The 17150-nt window shown below is 42.4% G+C and overlaps 1 pseudogene across 1 annotated transcript; it reads right to left on the reverse strand.

Annotated features, from left to right (window-relative positions):
- Window positions 1-3755: 3755 nt before the first annotated feature.
- Window positions 3756-5744, reverse strand: LOC311608908 (nucleosome assembly protein 1-like 4; annotated as a pseudogene). Its single transcript, XR_014783676.1, has 2 exons — window positions 4510-5744; window positions 3756-4472 (listed from the first exon to the last, which is right to left on the reverse strand). The product of XR_014783676.1 is annotated as a nucleosome assembly protein 1-like 4 (transcript).
- Between the last annotated feature and the right edge of the window lie 11406 nt (window positions 5745-17150).

Below are 17150 nucleotides of genomic sequence, written 5' to 3' on the forward strand. Positions count from 1 at the left end.
TCTGGATCCTGATTTAGTAGAAGTATTTTGATTTTCCCTTCATTTAGGTTGACAATGGCTGTGGGCTTGCTGTAAATTGCATTCATTATATTGAAGTATGTCCCCAGATTCACCATTTGGAAGAAGAGAATAGACTCCTAAAATTTGTTCCCCGACTTCCATATGAGTGTGAATCCATATACATCTCATAAACAACAAGGAATGAAAAAAATGTAAAAATATTACAGACTGAAAAGCCAGTTAAATATTTATACAGTGAAATGCCACATTTCCATTTCTCACAATTTTTTTTTTGTGGACCATCATTATTAACAAAACCCTCAACCCTCAAAGAAAAAAAAACCCTGTAAACCAAACAAGCTGTTCTTGATGAGTTCTGCATTTTCTGTTTTCCCTCCCTCCTGTTATTCCCAGTCATTACCTCATACTCCCATTCTAACAGTCAAGAATGGTTCCTGCCTTCAAACAGTGATGCTAGAGCTTCTCTCTGTGTTAAGAATCCTTTCCTCCAGGAGTCCTGTCTAGTTAGAGGGTGTCCTGTTCAGTCTCCATGGACGCTGCTACCAAGAGACTCAGCTAGAGTCACCCCCATATCTTCCCAGACGCCTACCCTGTCTTAGGTCTCCAGCTTGTCATAGAGATGCCCCTGCCCATGGATTCTTATCTCTTTGCAGGCCCTCTGTCCTCCAGCCCTGCTCTCCCCAGGTCGGATCTCCACCCTCATTTCTCTCTCTGCTTCCTCTCCTACCTTGATCTCTCCCTTCAACCACTTCTGCTGTCTGTCCTAGTGGAGGGAGGGAAGCACCAACCCACACACAGGAACTGTGACCCAAAATTTGCCCTGCCTACAAGATATGCAGGAATAAAAATGGAGCAGAGATTGAGGAATGTCCAACCAATGTTTAGTCCATCCTGAGACTCACCCCATGGGAGGAAGCCAACCTCTGGCACTATTAGGGATACTCCATCCAGCAACAGGTCGAAAAAAATGTTGAGGCTCATAGCAAAGCATTGGGCAAAGAATAAGGAGTCTTGTGGAAAATGGGAGGAATAGAAGGACCTGGGAGTGACAGGAGGGCCAGAAGAAGACCAACAGAGCCAACTAACCATGACCCAGAGGGGCTTGCAGAGAGTGAAGCACCAACTAAGTACCATGCATAGGCTGGACCTTTACACAGATGGAGCAGATGGACTGGCTGCTCAGGCTTCATATGGGTCCCCTTAGGGCTGTCTCTGACATGATGGACTCTGTTGTTGTCTGTTTTTTTTATCACCCCCCACCCCACCTCACCAGGCCACAGGAAAGAGGATGATGGGGAGAGGAGGGGAGAATAGGAAGGGAGGCGGGGCCGGGAGGAGAGGGCATTGCTAGGATCAGGAGATCAGGATGTAAAGGGAGTAGATAAATACAATTTTAAAAATACACACACACACACACACACACACACACACACACACACACACAGAGAGAGAGAGAGAGAGAGAGAGAGAGAGAGAGAGAGAGAGAGAGAGAGAGAGAATCATTTCCTCTCATGTTTTCAAGGCATTACATCACATTTTCTGGAGTCATCTACTAATGGTAAATGTTTTATTGATCATTTTTCTTCATCTACAGAAGCATTGTAGGCGTTATTCTCCTTTCTTCAGGCAAGAAATTAAGAATTAGTAAGTCTGTAATGCTAGCATCTTGGAGGTAGAGAAAAGCGGGTTAGCAGTTCAAGGGCATCGTCAAATGCCTAATGAGCTGAAGGCCAGTTATGCATTTATAACTTATAATATTATACATTATTATTCTTTGTCAATAATTTAGTGATATTTCCTAGGAGCAGAGATGGTCAACACATATGGTTGACCTGTCATTTTAACCCAGAGTTCTTCCTAGCACTAAGAGTATAAAAGAAATAGTTTTCTTTGTGTGTGTGTGTGTGTCTGTGGGTGGATTTAGTCCTATTACTTCCATTGGCCTCTTTGAAAATACTAAATAAAGACAGCCTTTAATTAAACCATGTGATTTCTATTCACAAGCAACCTTAAGCCACAATTCAAACGTTATATTTCCTATTTTAAAAATGTTTCACTGTAGGAGCCCTGAATCATCCAGAAGGCAGTCATTCTGCCTTTGTTTTATGGTACCATGAAAGCATACTTCATGTTTCATCTCATTTGTACCTTAGATATAAATTTAAGTCTGAATATTGAGACATAACTCAGAGGAAGTGGTGCTGTGTGGTTCTAGGTTAATGTGATTCATTTATATAGCTTTCTGGTCCTGTAACTTCATTCAAGTATGGGACTGAGTTATAATATATGACCTAAGGATCAGATGGGCAGAGAATTCTTATATGGTCACTTTTAATATCATTTTCCTTGCCAGCCTGTTAGATAATGCAACAGAGTGTTAACGATTATAATCTTAGATAAAATCCTCAATGTGGTCATTTTCTGATGCTGACGGAAGGAATGGCGACAGAGAGGTATTTGCTGTGAATCAGCGATCACAGATGGAGTACAGTAAAGTGGACATTGACAAAAGGTCATGTTAGTTTAGGCTAGGAAAAGGCTCTGATGGTATATTTTGCCAATCAGGCCAGGAGGAATATTTAACCCGTCATGTTGTCCTTGTGATATTGGGAAGTTTATCAGATTTCAGAGGTTTTTTCCCAACGTATGATGTGATAGAGAATGGAAATGTATGTCTTTGATACTCAAATGTAACTTTTACCAACTACCTGAAATAAATGTATGACCCATAAGGCCATGTGTTTTTTTTGGTGCAATGATAATTTTAAGGTTGAGCATGTAGCTGCATGAGAACAACATGATTTTACTTAACTGTAAGCAACTTCAAAGCGTTCAGCCAACTTCTACACCAAAATTAACTTCGACCCTTAAGTCACTTCTCGTATTAAAAGTGTGTTAGTATAATCACGTCATCAATGGATGTATAAAAACACCATATGTTCACCCATCTCTATACTCACATTCTGCTGAGAAATGTGAGCTTTAAATTCACCAATAGCATGTGCTAAGATTTTTAGAGCAAAGAGTAGATTTTTTTTTTCATTTAATGATCTAATGTGCTGATGCATCTGTGAAGGATGCCAGCTCCCTCATTCAGGAGAAGAGCCAATCATGTCAGATGACACAAAGCACATGGTTACACATCATGGGTTTGCCAGACGAATCCACATCTCTACACATTTAATAAAAGTCACAGTGGTCGTAGTGGGGCCACAGACGTTAGTACATCAGAGCTTGTCACCTTTCGATCCACTGCTTAGCTGACAACTACTCATAGCTGTGTGTCTAGATCAACACCTCACATACAAGTGATTATTGGAATGTTGCAATTGGAAGCAATTGAAAGGTGAGTTTGGACTCGTGTGTGTGTGTGTGTGTGTGTGTGTGTGTGTGTGTGTGTGTGTGTGTGTGTGTTTCACAACTTTAATAGAATATTATAACTCTTCTGTTCAAATTGAAACCACTGTATTCAGTTACAAATGTGTTATCAGGTAAGGCTGAGCACACTCTACATGGCTGGTCACTGAGGACAAGGCAGTCCTGGCTATCAGAGACCCCAACAACACACTCAGATATCCCACACGCCAAATGATCACTAAACCCAGTAGTGGGCCTGGTATGCACAGTGCAAGCTGAAGCTGTCCTCTACTTCCAGAGATTGCTAGTGAGGGAGGACTTCTGCACCCATGGCTACAGCCGGGCACTCTCCAGCAGCGACAATGACATGTGGTCTGCATGACACAGCACAGCTGGTGACAGGAAGCAACAGGGATTCCTCCACAGGCCTCACTCCTCTTGACGCCCCATTCTCCCGATCAAGTCAGCAATGTGGTCTCATAAGTGGGAGGAGGACAGTGAAGTTCAAAGCCCCCCAAGAACGACTGAATAAATAAGTACAAGAGTGAACCCGACAGCTCTGGCCTCAGAGGTGTGCACCACAACCCACCCACCCCTAAAACCAAAACGCAAGAAAAAAAAAAGCTCTAAAGGTGAGCACAGCCTCCTCTACAATGCTTAGGAGATGACTAGGGCACAGCAGCTGCAGCAGCTTCCCACACAGTTCAGTAGCTGGAAACCATGGGACCTCTTCAGTAGGGGAGGGCTTCATGCACGGAATCACCAGGCTCTGCCAAGCCCAGGCACAATCCCAGCACAAACCAGGCCACGTGGTCTTCAGGGACTAAGGCTGCAGGGTGCTACAACTAAATCTTCTATTCTCAGCTGCAGGCCAGTCTCCACTGTACAAGTTAAGCAAAGTAAGAAGGGAAGGGGGAAGGAAATTATGCTCTTGGAAATGGTTAGATGTCACAGCACTGTCAACAAAATTCTGTTTTGGCAGGGTCTGAGGCCCCTGCCTGCTGCCTGGGGTCTTGACAGCCATCCACAAGGCAGCCCCACAGGCTTGCTGCTTCTCACTGGTGCTTGCGCTCTGCTGGTTGGCTGGGTTCTTTCTAGAAATGCATGAATGATTAACACAAAAAATTACACCTTGGGGATAATATCAGCATCATCCTCATCTTCTCCTTCCTCATCACCTTCCAATTCTTCTTCGCCTTCCTCAAAATCATCATCATTCTCTATGGCCTCTCCAGTAAAGTAGAGGGCAGCCCGTGGCACGATGCGTTCATGGAAAAAAGTGCCGAATTTCAAGGTCAGAGGCTAAAGTGACCTTGGAATCTTCATCCAGAGATTTATCCATCTCCAGAAAATTTCAAGGGCCTGAAGAAATTGGAGAAAGACTCATTGGGCACTTGCTTGGTGATGGTTCGCACGGTGCCCCCGCCCTTGTACTTCTGATTTTTCTTGATGGTTTTTACTGTGACATTTTACCCCCTTTCTTCCAGTCTATTGTACACTCTTCACAGCCCACAATTTCAGGACCTTCAAATGAAAACGGGTCGGCCTTGTCTGGCTCTGATTTCATCTTGTATGTTTTCGTCAGGACAGGATTGGTGAAGAAGTCGTTGGGTTCAAAGTGAAACTCCAGTAAGAAAGACACAGGCTGTCTGTCCAGGGTCTGAAAACTTCACTTTGATATCCTGCAGGGGTTTCAAGATCGGCTCATCGTATTCCTGCACCAGCTCACTAAGCATGTCCACGTTTCTGACGATGGTAAGCCAGAACTCCGGGACGCCTTTGGGGTTTAGCTCTTCCACTGTTGCTGCTTCTTTCTCAGAGATGACTACTTTATTCTTCGTATCTCCAGCCAGCTTGCCATCTTCCTCGTTCTCACTGTGCCACGCTGACTCTGCATCTGTGGGCTCCACGTCACCAGTGATAAATTCTCTTCTCTTGTCAAATAGAGGCTGGTACAGGGCTGCATGCTTCCTCTCCAGGGCATGAACTTCCTCATACAACTTAGCTTCTATGTGCACACACCTCACCTGCAGCTGCTTTGGAGAGCTAATTCTCCTATTGACACCTTTGGGTTAAATTTCTACATAGCTAGAAGGAGTGTGAGAGACGTTGTTGAGACGTTCCTGCAAAGCTGCCAGTACTCATGGGTTCTGCATCACCTGGTCTGTGAGTTTTTCTGTATTACTGGCATTTTTAGTAGCTTCCACAGGATCTGCAGGTCCCCCATCTGAAAGACTGTTTTCTGCTATCTGAACGCCTTTGTCCCCTTGTGCCTCCTGTGGCAGTGGCACTCGCTCCTGGGCTGCTGAGTTTGGACTCTTAAAATGGGTAGGCATCTCAGATATTAGGATAATAATATACGCCAGGACTATACCAATATCCCCCCCCACCCAAACAAAATGCACAAAAAGTTATTTTCCCTTTGAGAAGAAAGGGTCCGTCTAACACATGCTTTTGGTATGCTGATAGGTATTTCCTTCCCTAGCTCATTTTAAACAGGCCGAAGAGCTCAAATTTTACTAGAGTTGTGTGTGGATGTCTGCTTGTGTACCTGTGTATCTATATATCTGTATGTCAGTATGTATGTATGTCAGTATGTATGTATGTATGTATGTATGCCTGTGTTTGTGTCTATACATTATGTATTTATGCTTCTGTATGTGTGTAAGAAGATTATGGGGTTTACTTTCAAATCTTGAGTCCTATAGCTAAAAACAGGAATTTATACTATACACTATACTTGCTGGAAGTTTTATGAAGTATTTCAAAGGGTTCTTTAAGTCGAGGCTACATGGGTTCATTTTATTTGCTGACCCTTATGAAAACCTTCCTCATTCCAAAAGCAGAGAGGAAATAATTTACAGGTATTGAGGGTCTATGGTTTAATTTCTTTTCCCTTTTATGTTACATCCAAACAGCGGCAATAGTGTCATCCACTTCCTCCTCCCTCCTTTGATACTTCTCCTACCAAGATGTAGAACCGCTATGTTCCTTTGCTCGGAAACCGATAACATTTGTGACTATTGCAGAACGGTGTGATGTGACTTGAGGCTTGTATGAAATATGCTGAGGCTTCTGCTCTGTCTTGTGAAAACTCACACTCAAAACACGGTGGTGTTCTGAAAAACGAGCTGAGATTCCAGACAGCTGAGAACATAGCAAAACTGCTGTGTATGAGCAGCGGCCAGTGCCTTCTTACCAGCTCTGGGAGTGTACCATTTTGGAGGGTGGCTTTCTAGCTCCAGATGAGCTTGTGGCTGTATGAACCAACATTGGGCTGGTTTACAGATTTGTGAACAAAAATGCATGATTGATTTTGTACTTTTAAATTTTGGAGAGCTTGCTCAAGTTTCAAAGGTTAATAGGGAGGGGGGGGGGTCAGATGTAAGCTTATATGGATTTAAATTTGACAACGTTTTCCTTTCCTTTGCAATTGGAGTAGAAGAAGTACAGAGTAGATCTGTAGGTTAAGCTCACCATAAGACCCACTTTCTAGAGTTCAGAGATAAACATGCTTATTTGTTTTGTTGTGGTTGTTGTGTCTTGTTTGTGAACAGTGGTCTCATGTACCCCGAGGTGGCCTCAGACTATCTATCTATCTATCTACTATCTATCTATCTATCTATCTATCTATCTATCTATCTATCTATCTATCTATCATTTACCTACCTACCTATCTACATCATCTATTGATCTAATGGGGGCAGACACTGCATGCCATTGTATGTCTATGGAGGTATGAGACAACTTATGTTTCAGTTGTCACTTTCTATCATATGGATCATGGGAATCTATAACAGGTTATCAGAATTGACAATTGAAATAGAACTATAGATTATTAAAACAGGATATGAAAAATGTTAGCACTTTTTTCCTCAGGTGACTGAACTGATTAACTTGCAAGACACTATGCTGAAGCCAATGACCATGGCAGAAGTGTATTTAACAGCAGTCCTATTCATGACTTTACTGTGCCATAAAACCACAATGGCCCTTTTAAAGTCCATGTTTTCAAGATTTTTCTTCTAGCAAACATGTCTTTGCATTTTATCTGTGGTGTCTCCAATGTCAGATTCAACACTCACAAATATCCAAACTTCACTAGTGTAAGATAAAAACTAAACGCCAAAACAGTGTTGGATGCTGACAGGCATTTGGATCTTTGAATCCTGTTTATTTTCTGCACAGAACCAGCAGGTGTGAGTGAAGCTGTCAAGGCAAGCAGGAGAGGGGAATGTCCCCCTGCTCCTCACTGTGGGTGGGAAAAGTCATTCATCTGTGCTTGTCACATCTAGGCTGTGGATTTGGGTGTTTGTATCAGTGTGAATTGGGGGTGCCTGTGTGTGAGACTGCACATACATGTGTGTGAGGGTATTCATGTGCGGACTGTGTGTGCCTGTGTGCCGAGTCCCCAGACCAATCTTGAGCACTGTTTCCCAGGGGCCATCCACCTTGTGTTTTGAGAGAGTCTCTCACTAGCCTGGATGCTGACAAGTAGGCTAGGCTAGGCTAGCCATCAGTTCTCAGTGATCTCTGTCTTTCTTCTTTCTCAGCAATGGGATTGCAACCATATTCACATGCCAGACTTTTTTTTTTTAAACAGAGTTAATTCACTTCATTTTTCTTGTATAAAATCCTTTATGTGGTAGCCACAGTTGGAGCCTGGGTCTTCTGAACAGAGACTCTGATGTGGGTTTTCACAAGATGATCAGTGAGTTCCTGATAAGGAGACTTGATGAACACAGTTTCTTTCCAAAGGTCGGGTGTCAGGGAGCTGTAGGTCTTAGAGATGGCATCAAAAGTGGCCTTGGCAAAGTTGCCCAGGGTGGCAGTACAGCCCCTGGCTGATGTGTAGCAGTCATCAATACCGGCCATCATCAGTAGTTTCTTGGGCAGAGGATCAGAGACAATACCAGTGCCTCTGGGAGCAGGGATGAGACACACCGAAACAGAGCCACAGTGGCCTGTCACCTTGCATGGAACAGTGTGTGGCTTGTCAATCTTGTTCCCTCAGTAGCCTCTCCTCACAGGGACGATGGAAAGCTTGGCCAAGATGATGACCCCTGGATAGTAGTGGCTACCTCCTTGAAGCACTTGACACCAAGACCAATGTGACCATTGTAGTCCCCAATAGCAACAAAAGCCTTCAACCTAGTTCGCTGGCCAGCCTGTGTCTGCTTCTGCACTGGCATGACCTTGAGAACCTCATACTTTAGGGATGTGCCCAGGAAAAAGTCAATAATCTCGGATTCCTTAGTGGACAGGGAGAACAGATAAATCTCCTCCAGGTGGCCCAGCTTCGTGATGGGATCCACTCCTTGTCTTTGGCTTTACCTCCACAAGCCCATGGCCTCGACCATGGCCTCTACCTCAGTCCCTCTGCCCCTAAGACCACTGCCAAATCCTCTGCAGAAGCCACAGCAGCCTCCTAATCCTGGGTCTCTCCTCCGAGTCCTCGTGATGCATCAGCATCATCCACCACTTGCCGTTTTCGAGAGGAAGAAGAAGCCACATGCCTGACTTTTAAATGCTGGGTTCTAGGGATCAAACACAGGTCTTCACGTTTGTGAGGCCAGGACTTTACGGACTGAGTTATTTCATCAGCTATATTTGTTACTATTACTTTTAACTTTTGATAAACCACTAGTGTTTGAAAGCTAGACTTTCGATTCTGTAAACAATATAATTAGAACTGTTTTTTTTTCCCACTTAGTCTATCATCCACTTTGTAACAATGGAAAATCATAAATATCAGAGAAAAGAAATCACGGTCGTAATTGGCATGCCTTGCAGTACGACCCTTTACTGCAGTTATTAGCAACAACAGCATGGTGTAGGCTTTGTAAAGCTACATTTAAGCTGTTGGTAGGTAGGTTGGAAATTGCTGCGGAGCCTTAATTGTTGAAATAGGGTTTCAGAGTCAGGTGGAGTTGGTGTAATGACATAAAGAAGCAAAACAAGTAACAACCTTCCAACAGGTCGACGTAATTGTTACAAATTGAAGAACCCCTTCAAGCTCCCGAACGGTCTGTAAGAACTGTGTTGTTTCCCATTATGTTTTTATAGAGCCTCTGTAATGTTGGTTCATAAAAATGTGTGTCTGCAGAAATTATCTGCGGAAGTTAGAGGTAGGAAAGACCTGCGAGGGCATCTATTTCACTTACAAACCATCAATAACTGATGTAAGGCATGACTATAATGCAGCACTAAGGTTACACATTTAAACACAGAAGTCAGGAAATGAGGAAAAAAAACCTCAAGGATCTCACAATAATATCAAATACTCATGGTACACAGATAAAATATTTTTGATAGCTAATTACACTGCTAAGTGTTATTACTTCAGAACAAAGTACATGAAATATGAGCAAGCTATTATTCGCCTGAAACACTTCCATTTCCTGGCTTATTTTGTTTAAATTGGTAACTTTAAAAATTTCATCGACATAGATTTTTATTTTCATTTCCATCCTAAAATGCTGTGTCTTTATCACCGATGTTATTAACAGTGTCAGGGGCCGCCCTTGGCTGCTGGTATAGCTTTCTGCAGAAGTTATTTCAAGACAGGGCTGGTAAAATTGGCCTAAATCATACCCTGGTCCTCAGGATGTGATCACCTAGGTCTCTGAGCATGGCTTGCTGATGTGATTAAACCCTTTCACTGAAACACAGTGCTATCTTCTTTAAATAGTCTCTATGTTTCTAAATTTTACAAAATAGAAATGGGATGGTGTAGTGATAGGACCACAACAGATGAGTTTTTACTTGAGAAAGATTGCTGGGAGGATAGATTTTTTTCTTTTTAAAAATTGCTTTTGGTAAGTACAGTAGGAAAGACAGGGCTTGAGAGACTATAATGAGTGTAGGTTCCCACAGCTAGCCTGAAAGCATTCCCACACAAAAAGCCTTGGCTCCCTTTCTGCCAAACTGTGATGGTGGATGACAGGACAAACTGGCCAATTAGAATTGCCTGTAAATGAGTATGGGGGGGGGGGGGAGGTGCAGGCTATCGTGATGAAACCTGATAGGCTGTGGTCAGATAGTGGGGAAGGAGGGTCCTCTCTGTCAAAGGTCTAGGGGAGGAGAATAGGACCGAAGAGGGAGGGATTGGTTTTGGCTGTTTGCATGCCCAGTTGGGGTAACAATTAGGATGTAATGTGAATAAAGTATAATGATGATGATGATGATGATGATGATGATGATGATGATGATGATAAAGACAGCACACACATACACAAAAAGGTTTACCTAGGCATAATATATAAATAAAATCATATCACATGATGGTGTTTTTCACTTAAAAAATAATTGATCTTAGTAAAAGGCAAAAGATTTATATCATTTAAGAACCATGTCCCCTTGATTGGGAGGCCAGGTGGCCCTCAGGGGAAAGATAGCAGACTACCAAGAAGAAACTTTATACCCTATGATCATATACAGGGGGAGGAGGTAGCCCTCAGTCACAGTCATAGGGGAGGGGGAGTAAGGGGAAAATGGGAGGGAGGAAGGAATGGGAGGACAGAAGGGATGAGGTAAAAATTGAGATGTAATATGAATAAATAAATAAATAAATAAATTAAAAAATAATTGACTGTAACTTAATTCCTCAGGGGGTGTTATCCTGTTAGCCTAGGCCAAGCCAAACCAATCGGGATGACTTTATTTTTTATTTATTAATTTATTCATATTACATCTAAATTGTTAGCCCTTCCCTTCTATCCTCCTCTTCCTCCCTCTCTCCTGCTTCCCCCTTCTCCCCTCCCCTATGTCTGTGACTGAGGGGGACCTCCTCCCCCTATATATGCTCATAGGGTATCGCGTCTCTTCTTGGTAGCCTGCTATCCTTCCTCTGAGTGTCACCAGGCCTCCCCATCCAGGGGACGTGGTCAGAAAAGGGGCACCAGAGTTCATGTGGGAGTCAGATCTCACTCTCCATTGATTTGCATGGTGGGAATTGCAAAATAGAAAGCTGCATGCAGGATGGCTCATCTTACCCAATTGTCGTAAACTGGAGATCATCATAGCCCATGATTTTACACAGGCACTTCTTCTCCTACTGCCACACCCACTTGTACTTTACAGTTTATTATGGTTAGCACTGTGACTTCTTTGACCAACCCCGACACAATGAGGATATTTACGAAGGAGAGCATAGAAAATAAAAAAATAAATTTAAATTTAAAAAAAGAGAAAAGTCATGAATGGTATAGTGAACAGACATGTAAAAATTCCTTAATTGTGAGGATAAACATTGAGTATAAATGTAAATTTGAATTTAAATTCTTTCTTCTTTCCCTTTCTTTCCTTCCTCCCTCCCGCTCTCCCTCCCTACCTCCTTTCTTTCTTTAGGGATTGAACTCAGAGCGTCATGCATGGTAAGCATGCGCCCCACCGCTAAACTGCACCTAGACCATGAGTTTTCTCTAGTCAAGTCATCTGTCTATCTACAGATGCTTCAGTTAGCTCTATACATGATCAGTTTTACAACAAAGGTAAACATAAAAACCTCCTGTGAATAATGATTTAGTTTGCTTCAGATATTTATTCAGAAGTAAATCTTAGCAAAAGCCTGGGAATGAGCTTTGCTAGTATTTGAGAATTCCTCTACTGTTTGACATAACGGCTCTGCTAGATTGGACTCCTGCCTACCAAAAGAATGCATTTCTGCTGACAGTTTCACTCTAGCGTTATTAGCTTGTGTTGTTTTCAGCCACCAAATTTGGGCTCGTCTGTTAAAATAACAATGTCACATTACTTTGTCTATGACGACACCATCTATTGTAAGACACAGAGACCGCTTCTTAAGGCATTTCTGTTACAAAACACAAATATTTGCTTTAGAAATTAACAACAGCTCATGTTAAAGCAATTCTATGTGCCCATCTCAATTTCCAACTGTATTCAAACCCGAGGCCTGCTTTCTTAACGGTTTGAGTCCAGCGATTCCTCAGATAGTCTTCAGAGTACCAGAAATTAGAGTTGACTCTTGACATCTTTTTTATACAACACAAGCTTTTTTTTATAATACATGCTCATGACTTCCTTACAGGTAGATATCACTAGTTGTTTTGTTTGCATTTCCTACTTGTTAATTCATAGCTCCATTCTCTTAATTGAATTACATGTTGCTGGAAGTTTAATAGCTTCTCTTGAAAACCTAGTAGAGGCATTTGTCAGGCAGCTGTTGGAGCCTGGTGGCAGTCTTTCATGATGCCTGAATCAGCCATGCTATGCTTCAGTACCTTTAAAAGTCTGATGATTTATTGTGAAACATTGGCAACATCTTCTGCTGCTAATTGCATTACCTGGACATGGCAGTCTTCTGAATACGCAGCCTCCCTCATAAGCCTCATAGTGTAATCTGTTTTGAAGACATTTAAGCGACAATTAGAGATCCATATTTCAGAGTAAATTAAATTGTATGTGATGCTACCAGTGCAAAGAACTCAAATGGGTTAGGAAACAACACACTTTTTATGCAGAATAATTCTCTAACCACAGGACCAAAGGAATAATTACGACAAAAGCTACAAGCAGGATAAAACTGGACGGTACCTTCTTCCTCTGCATGTCAGATAAAAAGACAGCTTGATATTGATGGAAAAACATATTGATTTTGAGAGACACAAACAGTGAAAAGATTTATCATTGATGTGAAGAAATTACAATAATAATGTGAATAGAAGCTAATACAGCACAGTTCTGTTGAGACACAGAGTCTGAGAGAAGGTAATAAACTCCTCTGGGACTACAGCAGTGTAGCATGTGGGAGATACTGAATTCAGAGATAGTGGTGCTGACTGAAGCATATATTTCTCACCACTGCATCCCCTCCATGCCTCCCACCACTGCATCCCCTCCATGCCTCCCACCACTGCATCCCCTCCATGCCTCCCACCACTGCATCCCCTCCATGCTTCCCACCACTGCATCCCCTCCATGCTTCTCACCACTGCATCCCCTCCATGCTTCCCACCACTGCATCTCCTCCATGCTTCTCACCACTGCATCCCTTCCATGCTTCCCACCACTGCATCCCCTCCATGCTTCCCACCACTGCATCCCCTCCATGCCTCTCACCACTGCATCCTCTCCATGCTTCTCACCACTGCATCCCTTCCATGCTTCCCACCACTGCATCTCCTCCATGCCTCTCACCACTGCATCCCCTCCATGCTTCCCACCACTGCATCCCCTCCATGCCTCTCACCACTGCATCCTCTCCATGCTTCTCACCACTGCATCCCTTCCATGCTTCCCACCACTGCATCTCCTCCATGCCTCTCACCACTGCATCCCCTCCATGCTTCTCACCACTGCATCCTCTCCATGCTTCTCACCACTGCATCCCCTCCATGCTTCTCACCACTGCATCCCCTCCATGCTTCTCACCACTGCATCCTCTCCATGCTTCTCACCACTGCATCCCCTCCATGCTTCTCACCACTGCATCCTCTCCATGCTTCTCACCACTGCATCCTCTCCATGCTTCTCATCACTGCATTTCCTCTATGCCTCCCACCACTGCATCCCCTCCATGCCTCCCACCACTGCATCCCTCCTTCTCACCACTGCATCCACTTCATAATTCTCATCATTGCAACACCTCTGTTACTTATACTCACCTTTTAATAGTCTTCTAGTTTGGTGCTGTCTTTCAAGTCTCTGTTTCTCTGACTGCCAAGTTTTCTTAGCATAGCGGGTAAGAGAATGAGCTCTAAGTTACCCCTGATTAGTGCTGAGTATGATGCTTCCAAGTGAAAACATTTATTTGCCCTAAATTGGGGTAAAGTGAGTGATGATTGCTCTTTAGAAATGTTTCCTGCACTATTGAATTAATGCAAAAGATCACATTCACAGTCAAGGAGGATGTGTTTATTTGAATACACTCACATATAATTTATACACACATACATGTGCAGATTCAGCAGCAGCAGCAGCAGCAGAAAGGTTTAATGCCATTTAAATAGCAGCTTTGATTTTTAAAAAATTGAAAATTAGTAAAAATAAATCTGAAAGGAGAAGAAAAAATCCTAGAACTTGGGGGAGTCACTATTTTCTCTATTCGCTGACCTTTGGTATATTATTTAGCTAGTGGGTTTCAGAGAGCTTTAATATTTGAAAAAGGTCATGTGAACTGCTGGATTCACGTATTGTATTTGAATAATGTCAGCAGAAGAAGCCTAGAGAATTAGTCTGCTTAGACTAGGAAGTTTGATTTGCAGCCCGGCCTCATTTCTCCCTTTGATTCGTTGTTTGACCCGAGGTGAGCCCTCTCTTCCATGTCTGTCAACGGTGATAATGAGAGCTCTTCTTTTTATACGTAATATAAACACTGGGAAGAACACAATAATCTCCAAGCTAGCTTTTTTCCTTCATATGTTACCTCAGTATACATCTACTTAAAGTTGTTTTTAGGACTGTAGATTGAACTTAGGGTCTCGTGTAGTTTGAGCTGTCTCCTATTGAAATACTTCCAAAGATACATCTTCAAGAAACATGACCTTACACCCTGTCTTCTTTGTGTAAAACTCCCTAAATCTTCCTTGGGAAAATGTCAAGACATTGGTGATTCTTCAATATGCTGGACACTATCCTGTGCGCTTTTAACATGAACTGTTTATCTTCATCCTGCTCTAAGCACAGTTACTAGCAATCACAAGCATATGGCAAAAATAAAATCCTTAAAATCACAAATTCGAATGGCTGGTCTGGATTTATGGTGTTTTGTTTTCCCCCTCAGTTTTGCTGCCACACACATGCACGCCTACACACACACACTTCAATTTAGAACTTTATATTTATACTCTATCTTCTTTGAGGAATACATGATAGGACAATAAAACTAGAATATGTCACACAGCCAGCATTTTGTCTCCAGAATGTTTTCCAGAAGTAATTTACTTCACCACGTTTCAAAAAATTACTTCTTTTTTAATGGGTGTTTTGTCTGCCTGCATGTCTGTCTATCATGTGTGCCTGGTGCCTACAGGAGCCAGCGGAGGGCATCAGATCCAGTGGAGATGGAATAATTGATGGGTGTGAACTATAGTGAGGGTATGAGGGTACTGGGACTTGAACCTGAGTCCTCCGGAAGAGCAGCCAGTGCTCTCAGGCACTGTGCCAGCTCTCTGGCTCTGACATTTACTGTTATTTGTATTTTTAATCTAATTTTTCATATGCTATACTTTGATTATGCTTTCCCTTTTCTGCAGCTCCTCCAAGGCCCGACACCGTTGCTACCACCATGCTAAATCTACTTCTTGCCTTGCTGCAGTGACAATTGATCTTGTATGGCTGTTTCACTGTTATTATTATGTAGTTCTTGTCCCTTAAGGAAAACTGGAAGCAGAAGTTGTCACATTTGTTTAGAATACTGCTCTGGTTCTCCTAATACTTAGGACACAAGGATAAAGCTCTACCATGACCTTCAGAGCTTTTGGATATAGTTGGGTCTGTGTGCAGTTTTTTATTCTTTTTGGTTTGGGTAGGGTTTCATTGTATAGTATGGGCTGTCTCAAACTTCTGACTGTCCCCTGCCTTAACTTCCTGATTGCTGGGATGACAGGTGTACATATCACACTCAACAGTTCCTACTTCTTCCTCTTCCCGCCCCAGCTCCTCATCCACTTCACTTCATTCATTGGTGACCTTGTGTTCTTTTGGTACACACAATCTGGAATATGTGTGCTTGTTTTCACTGAGCACTTCCTACCACTAGATCTTCACATTCATGGCCGTTTCCCCTCATTTATGTACCAGATGTTAGTGTATTAGCTACAGGTGAGACTACGTAGACTTACGTCATTTGTGTCTGGAATGTGTTTATCATACAGGCGTACTAGAAAAAGTTACTATGTAATTTGCCAACAGGTATTTAGTGATTGCTTGTTCTCTTGCAAAGACAACAACAACAACAACAACAACAAAACAACAAATGGAAAGCAACAATCTGCAATATAAATGATCACTCACATATTAATATGTTTAAGGGTAGTTTCAAATAGTAGTGACTCTTTGAACTGAAATTACTAGATCAAGGAACATGGAACAATTTATTTTTGGTACACACTGTTAGTCCAGAAAGTTGAGTTTTTTTATTGATTACTTTTGTTATTCAGTGATAGCATCCATCCATACACACAGACACACACACACACAGACACACACACACAGACACACACACACACACATTCTCATTATCTTTTTCCCCCCACTGTACAAAGCTGCAATTTGGAAAATGATTTAATAAAATAATCTTTTCAGAGTCTATGCTAAGGTAACACAATATATTGTTTTATGGAGGCTGGACATACTTGAAAAGTGGTTGTCTTAAATGGCTTTCCCTGATGCTCTTTTCTCAGCAGGGTTTTAGATAGGAAATTTTATTCTGAACATAGCTGCTCACGTTTCCTGTTTCAACCAAAGGATGAGTCATACGCTTAGCAGAACTGGGATAAACAGCATTTGACTCCCATGCACATAGGAGTGCCTTGGGTGTGTTTTCACTGGCACAGAAAGGTCTTAGGGTCCTCCTACAGAATACAGCCCTCTGCCCTTTTCATCTTCAGGTGTGTTAGCTCCCAGGTCACCCTTTCTAGAAGGTTCTTCTGAATTCACCCCAAAGGCTGTTCTTTCCATTTTTTTTTTTGCCTTTTTATTTACTTCCTGTCTGTACTACTTATTTGGTCCTTAAAATATGATGTGTTTTATCATTTGTCATATACCTCTATCATGTGTCTAATTGGACTGTGTGGGTGAAAGGGAGATGT

Source organism: Acomys minous (genome assembly GCF_964271855.1).
Source record: "Acomys minous genome assembly, chromosome: 11".
NCBI lineage: Eukaryota > Metazoa > Chordata > Mammalia > Rodentia > Muridae > Acomys > Acomys minous.